Source organism: Asterias rubens, chromosome 22 (genome assembly GCF_902459465.1).
Source record: "Asterias rubens chromosome 22, eAstRub1.3, whole genome shotgun sequence".
NCBI lineage: Eukaryota > Metazoa > Echinodermata > Asteroidea > Forcipulatida > Asteriidae > Asterias > Asterias rubens.
In genome coordinates this window covers 8877378-8890186 of record NC_047083.1, presented here as the reverse complement: position 1 = coordinate 8890186, position 12809 = coordinate 8877378, and positions in this window count along the sequence as shown.

The following is a 12809-nucleotide window of genomic DNA, read 5'->3' as shown; positions in this document are numbered from 1 at the left end:
GCAATGCTCTGGAATAACTCTGGAACTAAAAAAGCCAGAGAGATGCAGTTTGTACCTTAGTCATCGTGGCATGTCCCTGCATCCATTTGTTAAAGGTTTAGGGCGACTTGCACACTTCTTGATAGAAAAAAGCTCAAGTAAGCGGGGTTGCTCAGAAACGATTTCAACAACCTCCACTATGGGAGTTTTGTGCACAGAGCTGTCGGAGAGAAAAACAAAATGTACAATGGGTAATTTCGATCCCAGTATCATGCTCAATCTTCAAAATTTTACCACCAGAGGATTGCCATGTTCAAGGGCTTTCCTCTCGTACAAAACTTAATGCTCTGACGATTTTTAAGGCGGGGCTAGATGCGACGGCGTGAGCAGGCACCCATTAGAAATTGACGTACACTGTGCGTGTATACAATGTACACAAACACACGGCGCAGTCAGGGAACCCAACCAAAAATAATAGTCATTCAAAAATTAGGCCCAGACAATTAAAAACTTTCAGCAATGCTCTGGAATAACTCTGGAACTAAAAAAGCCAAAGAGATGCAGTTTGTACCTTAGTCATCGTGGCATGTCCCTGCATCCATTTGTTAAAGGTTTAGGGCGACTTGCACACTTCTTGATAGAAAAAAGCTCAAGTAAGCGGGGTTGCTCAGAAACGATTTCAACAACCTCCACTATGGGAGTTTTGTGCACAGAGCTGTCGGAGAGAAAAAACAAAATGTACAACTGGGTAATTTCGATCCCAGTATCATGCTCAATCTTCAAAATTTTACCACCACAGGATTGCCATGTTCAAGGGCTTTCCTCTCGTACAAAACTTAATGCTCTGACGATTTTTAAGGCGGGGCTAGATGCGACGGCGTGAGCAGGCACCCATTAGAAATTGACGTACACTGTGCGTGTATACAATGTACACAAACACACGGCGCAGTCAGGGAACCCAACCAAAAATAATAGTCATTCAAAAATAGGCCCGGACAATTAAAAACTTTCAGCAATGCTCTGGAATAACTCTGGAACTAAAAAGCCAGAGAGATGCAGTTTGTACCTTAGTCATCGTGGCATGTCCCTGCATCCATTTGTTAAAGGTTTAGGGCGACTTGCACACTTCTTGATAGAAAAAAGCTCAAGTAAGCGGGGTTGCTCAGAAACGATTTCAACAACCTCCACTATGGGAGTTTTGTGCACAGAGCTGTCGGAGAAAAAAACAAAATGTAAACCGGGTAATTTCGATCCCATATCATGCTCAATCTTCAAAATTTTACCACCAGAGGATTGCCATGTTCAAGGGCTTTCCTCTCGTACAAAACTTAATGCTCTGACGATTTTTAAGGCGGGGCTAGATGCGACGGCGTGAGCAGGCACCCATTAGAAATTGACGTACACTGTGCGTGTATACAATGTACACAAACACACGGCGCAGTCAGGGAACCCAACCAAAAATAATAGTCATTCAAAAAATAGGCCCGGACAATTAAAAACTTTCAGCAATGCTCTGGAATAACTCTGGAACTAAAAAAGCCAGAGAGATGCAGTTTGTACCTTAGTCATCGTGGCATGTCCCTGCATCCATTTGTTAAAGGTTTAGGGCGACTTGCACACTTCTTGATAGAAAAAAGCTCAAGTAAGCGGGGTTGCTCAGAAACGATTTCAACAACCTCCACTATGGGAGTTTTGTGCACAGAGCTGTCGGAGAGAAAAACAAAATGTACAATGGGTAATTTCGGTCCCAGTATCATGCTCAATCTTCAAAATTTTACCACCACAGGATTGCCATGTTCAAGGGCTTTCCTCTCGTACAAAACATAATGCTCTGACGATTTTTAAGGCGGGGCTAGATGCGACGGCGTGAGCAGGCACCCATTAGAAATTGACGTACACTGTGCGTGTATACAATGTACACAAACACACGGCGCAGTCAGGGAACCCAACCAAAAATAATAGTCATTCAAAAATAGGCCCGGACAATTAAAAACTTTCAGCAATGCTCTGGAATAACTCTGGAACTAAAAAGCCAGAGAGATGCAGTTTGTACCTTAGTCATCGTGGCATGTCCCTGCATCCATTTGTTAAAGGTTTAGGGCGACTTGCACACTTCTTGATAGAAAAAAGCTCAAGTAAGCGGGGTTGCTCAGAAACGATTTCAACAACCTCCACTATGGGAGTTTTGTGCACAGAGCTGTCGGAGAAAAAAACAAAATGTAAACCGGGTAATTTCGATCCCATATCATGCTCAATCTTCAAAATTTTACCACCAGAGGATTGCCATGTTCAAGGGCTTTCCTCTCGTACAAAACTTAATGCTCTGACGATTTTTAAGGCGGGGCTAGATGCGACGGCGTGAGCAGGCACCCATTAGAAATTGACGTACACTGTGCGTGTATACAATGTACACAAACACACGGCGCAGTCAGGGAACCCAACCAAAACTAATAGTCATTCAAAAATAGGCCCGGACAATTAAAAACTTTCAGCAATGCTCTGGAATAACTCTGGAACTAAAAAAGCCAGAGAGATGCAGTTTGTACCTTAGTCATCGTGGCATGTCCCTGCATCCATTTGTTAAAGGTTTAGGGCGACTTGCACACTTCTTGATAGAAAAAAGCTCAAGTAAGCGGGGTTGCTCAGAAACGATTTCAACAACCTCCACTATGGGAGTTTTGTGCACAGAGCAGTCGGAGAAAAAAAACAAAATGTAAACCGGGTAATTTCGATCCCAGTATCATGCTCAATCTTCAAAATTTTACCACCAGAGGATTGCCATGTTCAAGGGCTTTCCTCTCGTACAAAACTTAATGCTCTGACGATTTTTAAGGCGGGGCTAGATGCGACGGCGTGAGCAGGCACCCATTAGAAATTGACGTACACTGTGCGTGTATACAATGTACACAAACACACGGCGCAGTCAGGGAACCCAACCAAAAATAATAGTCATTCAAAAATAGGCCCGGACAATTAAAAACTTTCAGCAATGCTCTGGAATAACTCTGGAACTAAAAAAGCCAGAGAGATGCAGTTTGTACCTTAGTCATCGTGGCATGTCCCTGCATCCATTTGTTAAAGGTTTAGGGCGACTTGCACACTTCTTGATAGAAAAAAGCTCAAGTAAGCGGGGTTGCTCAGAAACGATTTCAACAACCTCCACTATGGGAGTTTTGTGCACAGAGCTGTCGGAGAAAAAACAAAATGTACAACTGGGTAATTTCGATCCCAGTATCATGCTCAATCTTCAAAATTTTACCACCACAGGATTGCCATGTTCAAGGGCTTTCCTCTCGTACAAAACTTAATGCTCTGACGATTTTTAAGGCGGGCTAGATGCGACGGCGTGAGCAGGCACCCATTAGAAATTGACGTACACTGTGCGTGTATACAATGTACACAAACACACGGCGCAGTCAGGGAACCCAACCAAAAATAATAGTCATTCAAAAAATAGGCCCGGACAATTAAAAACTTTCAGCAATGCTCTGGAATAACTCTGGAACTAAAAAGCCAGAGAGATGCAGTTTGTACCTTAGTCATCGTGGCATGTCCCTGCATCCATTTGTTAAAGGTTTAGGGCGACTTGCACACTTCTTGATAGAAAAAAGCTCAAGTAAGCGGGGTTGCTCAGAAACGATTTCAACAACCTCCACTATGGGAGTTTTGTGCACAGAGCTGTCGGAGAAAAAAACAAAATGTAAACCGGGTAATTTCGATCCCATATCATGCTCAATCTTCAAAATTTTACCACCAGAGGATTGCCATGTTCAAGGGCTTTCCTCTCGTACAAAACTTAATGCTCTGACGATTTTTAAGGCGGGGCTAGATGCAACGGCGTGAGCAGGCACCCATTAGAAATTGACGTACACTGTGCGTGTATACAATGTACACAAACACACGGCGCAGTCAGGGAACCCAACCAAAAATAATAGTCATTCAAAAAATAGGCCCGGACAATTAAAAACTTTCAGCAATGCTCTGGAATAACTCTGGAACTAAAAAGCCAGAGAGATGCAGTTTGTACCTTAGTCATCGTGGCATGTCCCTGCATCCATTTGTTAAAGGTTTAGGGCGACTTGCACACTTCTTGATAGAAAAAAGCTCAAGTAAGCGGGGTTGCTCAGAAACGATTTCAACAACCTCCACTATGGGAGTTTTGTGCACAGAGCTGTCGGAGAGAAAAACAAAATGTACAATGGGTAATTTCGATCCCAGTATCATGCTCAAGCTCAAATCTTCAAAATTTTACCACCACAGGATTGCCATGTTCAAGGGCTTTCCTCTCGTACAAAACTTAATGCTCTGACGATTTTTAAGGCGGGGCTAGATGCGACGGCGTGAGCAGGCACCCATTAGAAATTGACGTACACTGTGCGTGTATACAATGTACACAAACACACGGCGCAGTCAGGGAACCCAACCAAAAATAATAGTCATTCAAAAATAGGCCCGGACAATTAAAAACTTTCAGCAATGCTCTGGAATAACTCTGGAACTAAAAAGCCAGAGAGATGCAGTTTGTACCTTAGTCATCGTGGCATGTCCCTGCATCCATTTGTTAAAGGTTTAGGGCGACTTGCACACTTCTTGATAGAAAAAAGCTCAAGTAGGCGGGGTTGCTCAGAAACGATTTCAACAACCTCCACTATGGGAGTTTTGTGCACAGAGCTGTCGGAGAGAAAAACAAAATGTACAACGGGTAATTTCGATCCCAGTATCATGCTCAATCTTCAAAATTTTACCACCACGGGATTGCCATGTTCAAGGGCTTTCCTCTCGTACAAAACTTAATGCTCTGACGATTTTTAAGGCGGGGCTAGATGCGACGGCGTGAGCAGGCACCCATTAGAAATTGACGTACACTGTGCGTGTATACAATGTACACAAACACACGGCGCAGTCAGGGAACCCAACCAAAAATAATAGTCATTCAAAAAATAGGCCCGGACAATTAAAAACTTTCAGCAATGCTCTGGAATAACTCTGGAACTAAAAAGCCAGAGAGATGCAGTTTGTACCTTAGTCATCGTGGCATGTCCCTGCATCCATTTGTTAAAGGTTTAGGGCGACTTGCACACTTCTTGATAGAAAAAAGCTCAAGTAAGCGGGGTTGCTCAGAAACGATTTCAACAACCTCCACTATGGGAGTTTTGTGCACAGAGCTGTCGGAGAGAAAAACAAAATGTACAACGGGTAATTTCGATCCCAGTATCATGCTCAAGCTTCAATCTTCAAAATTTTACCACCACAGGATTGCCATGTTCAAGGGCTTTCCTCTCGTACAAAACTTAATGCTCTGACGATTTTTAAGGCGGGGCTAGATGCGACGGCGTGAGCAGGCACCCATTAGAAATTGACGTACACTGTGCGTGTATACAATGTACACAAACACACGGCGCAGTCAGGGAACCCAACCAAAAATAATAGTCATTCAAAAATAGGCCCGGACAATTAAAAACTTTCAGCAATGCTCTGGAATAACTCTGGAACTAAAAAGCCAGAGAGATGCAGTTTGTACCTTAGTCATCGTGGCATGTCCCTGCATCCATTTGTTAAAGGTTTAGGGCGACTTGCACACTTCTTGATAGAAAAAAGCTCAAGTAAGCGGGGTTGCTCAGAAACGATTTCAACAACCTCCACTATGGGAGTTTTGTGCACAGAGCTGTCGGAGAGAAAAACAAAATGTACAACGGGTAATTTCGATCCCAGTATCATGCTCAATCTTCAAAATTTTACCACCACAGGATTGCCATGTTCAAGGGCTTTCCTCTCGTACAAAACTTAATGCTCTGACGATTTTTAAGGCGGGGCTAGATGCGACGGCGTGAGCAGGCACCCATTAGAAATTGACGTACACTGTGCGTGTATACAATGTACACAAACACACGGCGCAGTCAGGGAACCCAACCAAAAATAATAGTCATTCAAAAAATAGGCCCGGACAATTAAAAACTTTCAGCAATGCTCTGGAATAACTCTGGAACTAAAAAAGCCAGAGAGATGCAGTTTGTACCTTAGTCATCGTGGCATGTCCCTGCATCCATTTGTTAAAGGTTTAGGGCGACTTGCACACTTCTTGATAGAAAAAAGCTCAAGTAAGCGGGGTTGCTCAGAAACGATTTCAACAACCTCCACTATGGGAGTTTTGTGCACAGAGCTGTCGGAGAGGAAAAACAAAATGTACAACTGGGTAATTTCGATCCCAGTATCATGCTCAATCTTCAAAATTTTACCACCACAGGATTGCCATGTTCAAGGGCTTTCCTCTCGTACAAAACTTAATGCTCTGACGATTTTTAAGGCGGGGCTAGATGCGACGGCGTGAGCAGGCACCCATTAGAAATTGACGTACACTGTGCGTGTATACAATGTACACAAACACACGGCGCAGTCAGGGAACCCAACCAAAACTAATAGTCATTCAAAAAATAGGCCCGGACAATTAAAAACTTTCAGCAATGCTCTGGAATAACTCTGGAACTAAAAAAGCCAGAGAGATGCAGTTTGTACCTTAGTCATTGTGGCATGTCCCTGCATCCATTTGTTAAAGGTTTAGGGCGACTTGCACACTTCTTGATAGAAAAAAGCTCAAGTAAGCGGGGTTGCTCAGAAACGATTTCAACAACCTCCACTATGGGAGTTTTGTGCACAGAGCTGTCGGAGAGAAAAACAAAATGTACACCGGGTAATTTCGATCCCAGTATCATGCTCAAGCTTCAAATCTTCAAAATTTTACCACCACAGGATTGCCATGTTCAAGGGCTTTCCTCTCGTACAAAACTTAATGCTCTGACGATTTTTAAGGCGGGGCTAGATGCGACGGCGTGAGCAGGCACCCATTAGAAATTGACGTACACTGTGCGTGTATACAATGTACACAAACACACGGCGCAGTCAGGGAACCCAACCAAAAATAATAGTCATTCAAAAAATAGGCCCGGACAATTAAAAACTTTCAGCAATGCTCTGGAATAACTCTGGAACTAAAAAAGCCAGAGAGATGCAGTTTGTACCTTAGTCATCGTGGCATGTCCCTGCATCCATTTGTTAAAGGTTTAGGGCGACTTGCACACTTCTTGATAGAAAAAAGCTCAAGTAAGCGGGGTTGCTCAGAAACGATTTCAACAACCTCCACTATGGGAGTTTTGTGCACAGAGCTGTCGGAGAGAAAAACAAAATGTACAATGGGTAATTTCGGTCCCAGTATCATGCTCAATCTTCAAAATTTTACCACCACAGGATTGCCATGTTCAAGGGCTTTCCTCTCGTACAAAACTTAATGCTCTGACGATTTTTAAGGCGGGGCTAGATGCGACGGCGTGAGCAGGCACCCATTAGAAATTGACGTACACTGTGCGTGTATACAATGTACACAAACACACGGCGCAGTCAGGGAACCCAACCAAAAATAATAGTCATTCAAAAAATAGGCCCGGACAATTAAAAACTTTCAGCAATGCTCTGGAATAACTCTGGAACTAAAAAAGCCAGAGAGATGCAGTTTGTACCTTAGTCATCGTGGCATGTCCCTGCATCCATTTGTTAAAGGTTTAGGGCGACTTGCACACTTCTTGATAGAAAAAAGCTCAAGTAAGCGGGGTTGCTCAGAAACGATTTCAACAACCTCCACTATGGGAGTTTTGTGCACAGAGCTGTCGGAGAAAAAAAACAAAATGTAAACCGGGTAATTTCGATCCCATATCATGCTCAATCTTCAAAATTTTACCACCAGAGGATTGCCATGTTCAAGGGCTTTCCTCTCGTACAAAACTTAATGCTCTGACGATTTTTAAGGCGGGGCTAGATGCGACGGCGTGAGCAGGCACCCATTAGAAATTGACGTACACTGTGCGTGTATACAATGTACACAAACACACGGCGCAGTCAGGGAACCCAACCAAAAATAATAGTCATTCAAAAAATAGGCCCGGACAATTAAAAACTTTCAGCAATGCTCTGGAATAACTCTGGAACTAAAAATGCCACAGAGATGCAGTTTGTACCTTAGTCATCGTGGCATGTCCCTGCATCCATTTTTTGAAGGTTTAGGGCGACTTGCACACTTCTTGATAGAAAAAGCTCAAGTAAGCGGGGTTGCTCAGAAACGATTTCAACAACCTCCACTATGGGAGTTTTGTGCACAGAGCTGTCGGAGAAAAAAACAAAATGTAAACCGGGTAATTTCGATCCCATATCATGCTCAATCTTCAAAATTTTACCACCAGAGGATTGCCATGTTCAAGGGCTTTCCTCTCGTACAAAACTTAATGCTCTGACGATTTTTAAGGCGGGGCTAGATGCGACGGCGTGAGCAGGCACCCATTAGAAATTGACGTACACTGTGCGTGTATACAATGTACACAAACACACGGCGCAGTCAGGGAACCCAACCAAAACTAATAGTCATTCAAAAAATAGGCCCGGACAATTAAAAACTTTCAGCAATGCTCTGGAATAACTCTGGAACTAAAAAGCCAGAGAGATGCAGTTTGTACCTTAGTCATCGTGGCATGTCCCTGCATCCATTTGTTAAAGGTTTAGGGCGACTTGCACACTTCTTGATAGAAAAAAGCTCAAGTAAGCGGGGTTGCTCAGAAACGATTTCAACAACCTCCACTATGGGAGTTTTGTGCACAGAGCTGTCGGAGAGAAAAACAAAATGTACAATGGGTAATTTCGATCCCAGTATCATGCTCAATCTTCAAAATTTTACCACCACAGGATTGCCATGTTCAAGGGCTTTCCTCTCGTACAAAACTTAATGCTCTGACGATTTTTAAGGCGGGGCTAGATGCGACGGCGTGAGCAGGCACCCATTAGAAATTGACGTACACTGTGCGTGTATACAATGTACACAAACACACGGCGCAGTCAGGGAACCCAACCAAAAATAATAGTCATTCAAAAATAGGCCCGGACAATTAAAAACTTTCAGCAATGCTCTGGAATAACTCTGGAACTAAAAAATCCAGAGAGATGCAGTTTGTACCTTAGTCATCGTGGCATGTCCCTGCATCCATTTGTTAAAGGTTTAGGGCGACTTGCACACTTCTTGATAGAAAAAAGCTCAAGTAAGCGGGGTTGCTCAGAAACGATTTCAACAACCTCCACTATGGGAGTTTTGTGCACAGAGCTGTCGGAGAAAAAAACAAAATGTAAACCGGGTAATTTCGATCCCATATCATGCTCAATCTTCAAAATTTTACCACCAGAGGATTGCCATGTTTAAGGGCTTTCCTCTCGTACAAAACTTAATGCTCTGACGATTTTTAAGGCGGGGCTAGATGCGACGGCGTGAGCAGGCACCCATTAGAAATTGACGTACACTGTGCGTGTATACAATGTACACAAACACACGGCGCAGTCAGGGAACCCAACCAAAAATAATAGTCATTCAAAAAATAGGCCCGGACAATTAAAAACTTTCAGCAATGCTCTGGAATAACTCTGGAACTAAAAATGCCACAGAGATGCAGTTTGTACCTTAGTCATCGTGGCATGTCCCTGCATCCATTTGTTAAAGGTTTAGGGCGACTTGCACACTTCTTGATAGAAAAAAGCTCAAGTAAGCGGGGTTGCTCAGAAACGATTTCAACAACCTCCACTATGGGAGTTTTGTGCACAGAGCTGTCGGAGAAAAAAACAAAATGTAAACCGGGTAATTTCGATCCCATATCATGCTCAATCTTCAAAATTTTACCACCAGAGGATTGCCATGTTCAAGGGCTTTCCTCTCGTACAAAACTTAATGCTCTGACGATTTTTAAGGCGGGGCTAGATGCGACGGCGTGAGCAGGCACCCATTAGAAATTGACGTACACTGTGCGTGTATACAATGTACACAAACACACGGCGCAGTCAGGGAACCCAACCAAAAATAATAGTCATTCAAAAAATAGGCCCGGACAATTAAAAACTTTCAGCAATGCTCTGGAATAACTCTGGAACTAAAAATGCCAGAGAGATGCAGTTTGTACCTTAGTCATCGTGGCATGTCCCTGCATCCATTTGTTAAAGGTTTAGGGCGACTTGCACACTTCTTGATAGAAAAAGCTCAAGTAAGCGGGGTTGCTCAGAAACGATTTCAACAACCTCCACTATGGGAGTTTTGTGCACAGAGCTGTCGGAGAAAAAACAAAATGTAAACCGGGTAATTTCGATCCCATATCATGCTCAATCTTCAAAATTTTACCACCAGAGGATTGCCATGTTCAAGGGCTTTCCTCTCGTACAAAACTTAATGCTCTGACGATTTTTAAGGCGGGGCTAGATGCGACGGCGTGAGCAGGCACCCATTAGAAATTGACGTACACTGTGCGTGTATACAATGTACACAAACACACGGCGCAGTCAGGGAACCCAACCAAAAATAATAGTCATTCAAAAAATAGGCCCGGACAATTAAAAACTTTCAGCAATGCTCTGGAATAACTCTGGAACTAAAAATGCCACAGAGATGCAGTTTGTACCTTAGTCATCGTGGCATGTCCCTGCATCCATTTGTTAAAGGTTTAGGGCGACTTGCACACTTCTTGATAGAAAAAAGCTCAAGTAAGCGGGGTTGCTCAGAAACGATTTCAACAACCTCCACTATGGGAGTTTTGTGCACAGAGCTGTCGGAGAAAAAAAACAAAATGTAAACCGGGTAATTTCGATCCCATATCATGCTCAATCTTCAAAATTTTACCACCACAGGATTGCCATGTTCAAGGGCTTTCCTCTCGTACAAAACTTAATGCTCTGACGATTTTTAAGGCGGGGCTAGATGCGACGGCGTGAGCAGGCACCCATTAGAAATTGACGTACACTGTGCGTGTATACAATGTACACAAACACACGGCGCAGTCAGGGAACCCAACCAAAAATAATAGTCATTCAAAAAATAGGCCCGGACAATTAAAAACTTTCAGCAATGCTCTGGAATAACTCTGGAACTAAAAAAGCCAGAGAGATGCAGTTTGTACCTTAGTCATCGTGGCATGTCCCTGCATCCATTTGTTAAAGGTTTAGGGCGACTTGCACACTTCTTGATAGAAAAAAGCTCAAGTAAGCGGGGTTGCTCAGAAACGATTTCAACAACCTCCACTATGGGAGTTTTGTGCACAGAGCTGTCGGAGAAAAAAACAAAATGTAAACCGGGTAATTTCGATCCCATATCATGCTCAATCTTCAAAATTTTACCACCACAGGATTGCCATGTTCAAGGGCTTTCCTCTCGTACAAAACTTAATGCTCTGACGATTTTTAAGGCGGGGCTAGATGCGACGGCGTGAGCAGGCACCCATTAGAAATTGACGTACACTGTGCGTGTATACAATGTACACAAACACACGGCGCAGTCAGGGAACCCAACCAAAAATAATAGTCATTCAAAATATAGGCCCGGACAATTAAAAACTTTCAGCAATGCTCTGGAATAACTCTGGAACTAAAAATGCCACAGAGATGCAGTTTGTACCTTAGTCATCGTGGCATGTCCCTGCATCCATTTGTTAAAGGTTTAGGGCGACTTGCACACTTCTTGATAGAAAAAAGCTCAAGTAAGCGGGGTTGCTCAGAAACGATTTCAACAACCTCCACTATGGGAGTTTTGTGCACAGAGCTGTCGGAGAAAAAAACAAAATGTAAACCGGGTAATTTCGATCCCATATCATGCTCAATCTTCAAAATTTTACCACCAGAGGATTGCCATGTTCAAGGGCTTTCCTCTCGTACAAAACTTAATGCTCTGACGATTTTTAAGGCGGGGCTAGATGCGACGGCGTGAGCAGGCACCCATTAGAAATTGACGTACACTGTGCGTGTATACAATGTACACAAACACACGGCGCAGTCAGGGAACCCAACCAAAAATAATAGTCATTCAAAAAATAGGCCCGGACAATTAAAAACTTTCAGCAATGCTCTGGAATAACTCTGGAACTAAAAAAGCCAGAGAGATGCAGTTTGTACCTTAGTCATCGTGGCATGTCCCTGCATCCATTTGTTAAAGGTTTAGGGCGACTTGCACACTTCTTGATAGAAAAAAGCTCAAGTAAGCGGGGTTGCTCAGAAACGATTTCAACAACCTCCACTATGGGAGTTTTGTGCACAGAGCTGTCGGAGAAAAAAACAAAATGTAAACCGGGTAATTTCGATCCCATATCATGCTCAATCTTCAAAATTTTACCACCAGAGGATTGCCATGTTCAAGGGCTTTCCTCTCGTACAAAACTTAATGCTCTGACGATTTTTAAGGCGGGGCTAGATGCGACGGCGTGAGCAGGCACCCATTAGAAATTGACGTACACTGTGCGTGTATACAATGTACACAAACACACGGCGCAGTCAGGGAACCCAACCAAAAATAATAGTCATTCAAAAAATAGGCCCGGACAATTAAAAACTTTCAGCAATGCTCTGGAATAACTCTGGAACTAAAAAAGCCAGAGAGATGCAGTTTGTACCTTAGTCATCGTGGCATGTCCCTGCATCCATTTGTTAAAGGTTTAGGGCGACTTGCACACTTCTTGATAGAAAAAAGCTCAAGTAAGCGGGGTTGCTCAGAAACGATTTCAACAACCTCCACTATGGGAGTTTTGTGCACAGAGCTGTCGGAGAGAAAAACAAAATGTACAATGGGTAATTTCGGTCCCAGTATCATGCTCAAGCTTCAAAATTTTACCACCACAGGATTGCCATGTTCAAGGGCTTTCCTCTCGTACAAAACTTAATGCTCTGACGATTTTTAAGGCGGGGCTAGATGCGACGGCGTGAGCAGGCACCCATTAGAAATTGACGTACACTGTGCGTGTATACAATGTACACAAACACACGGCGCAGTCAGG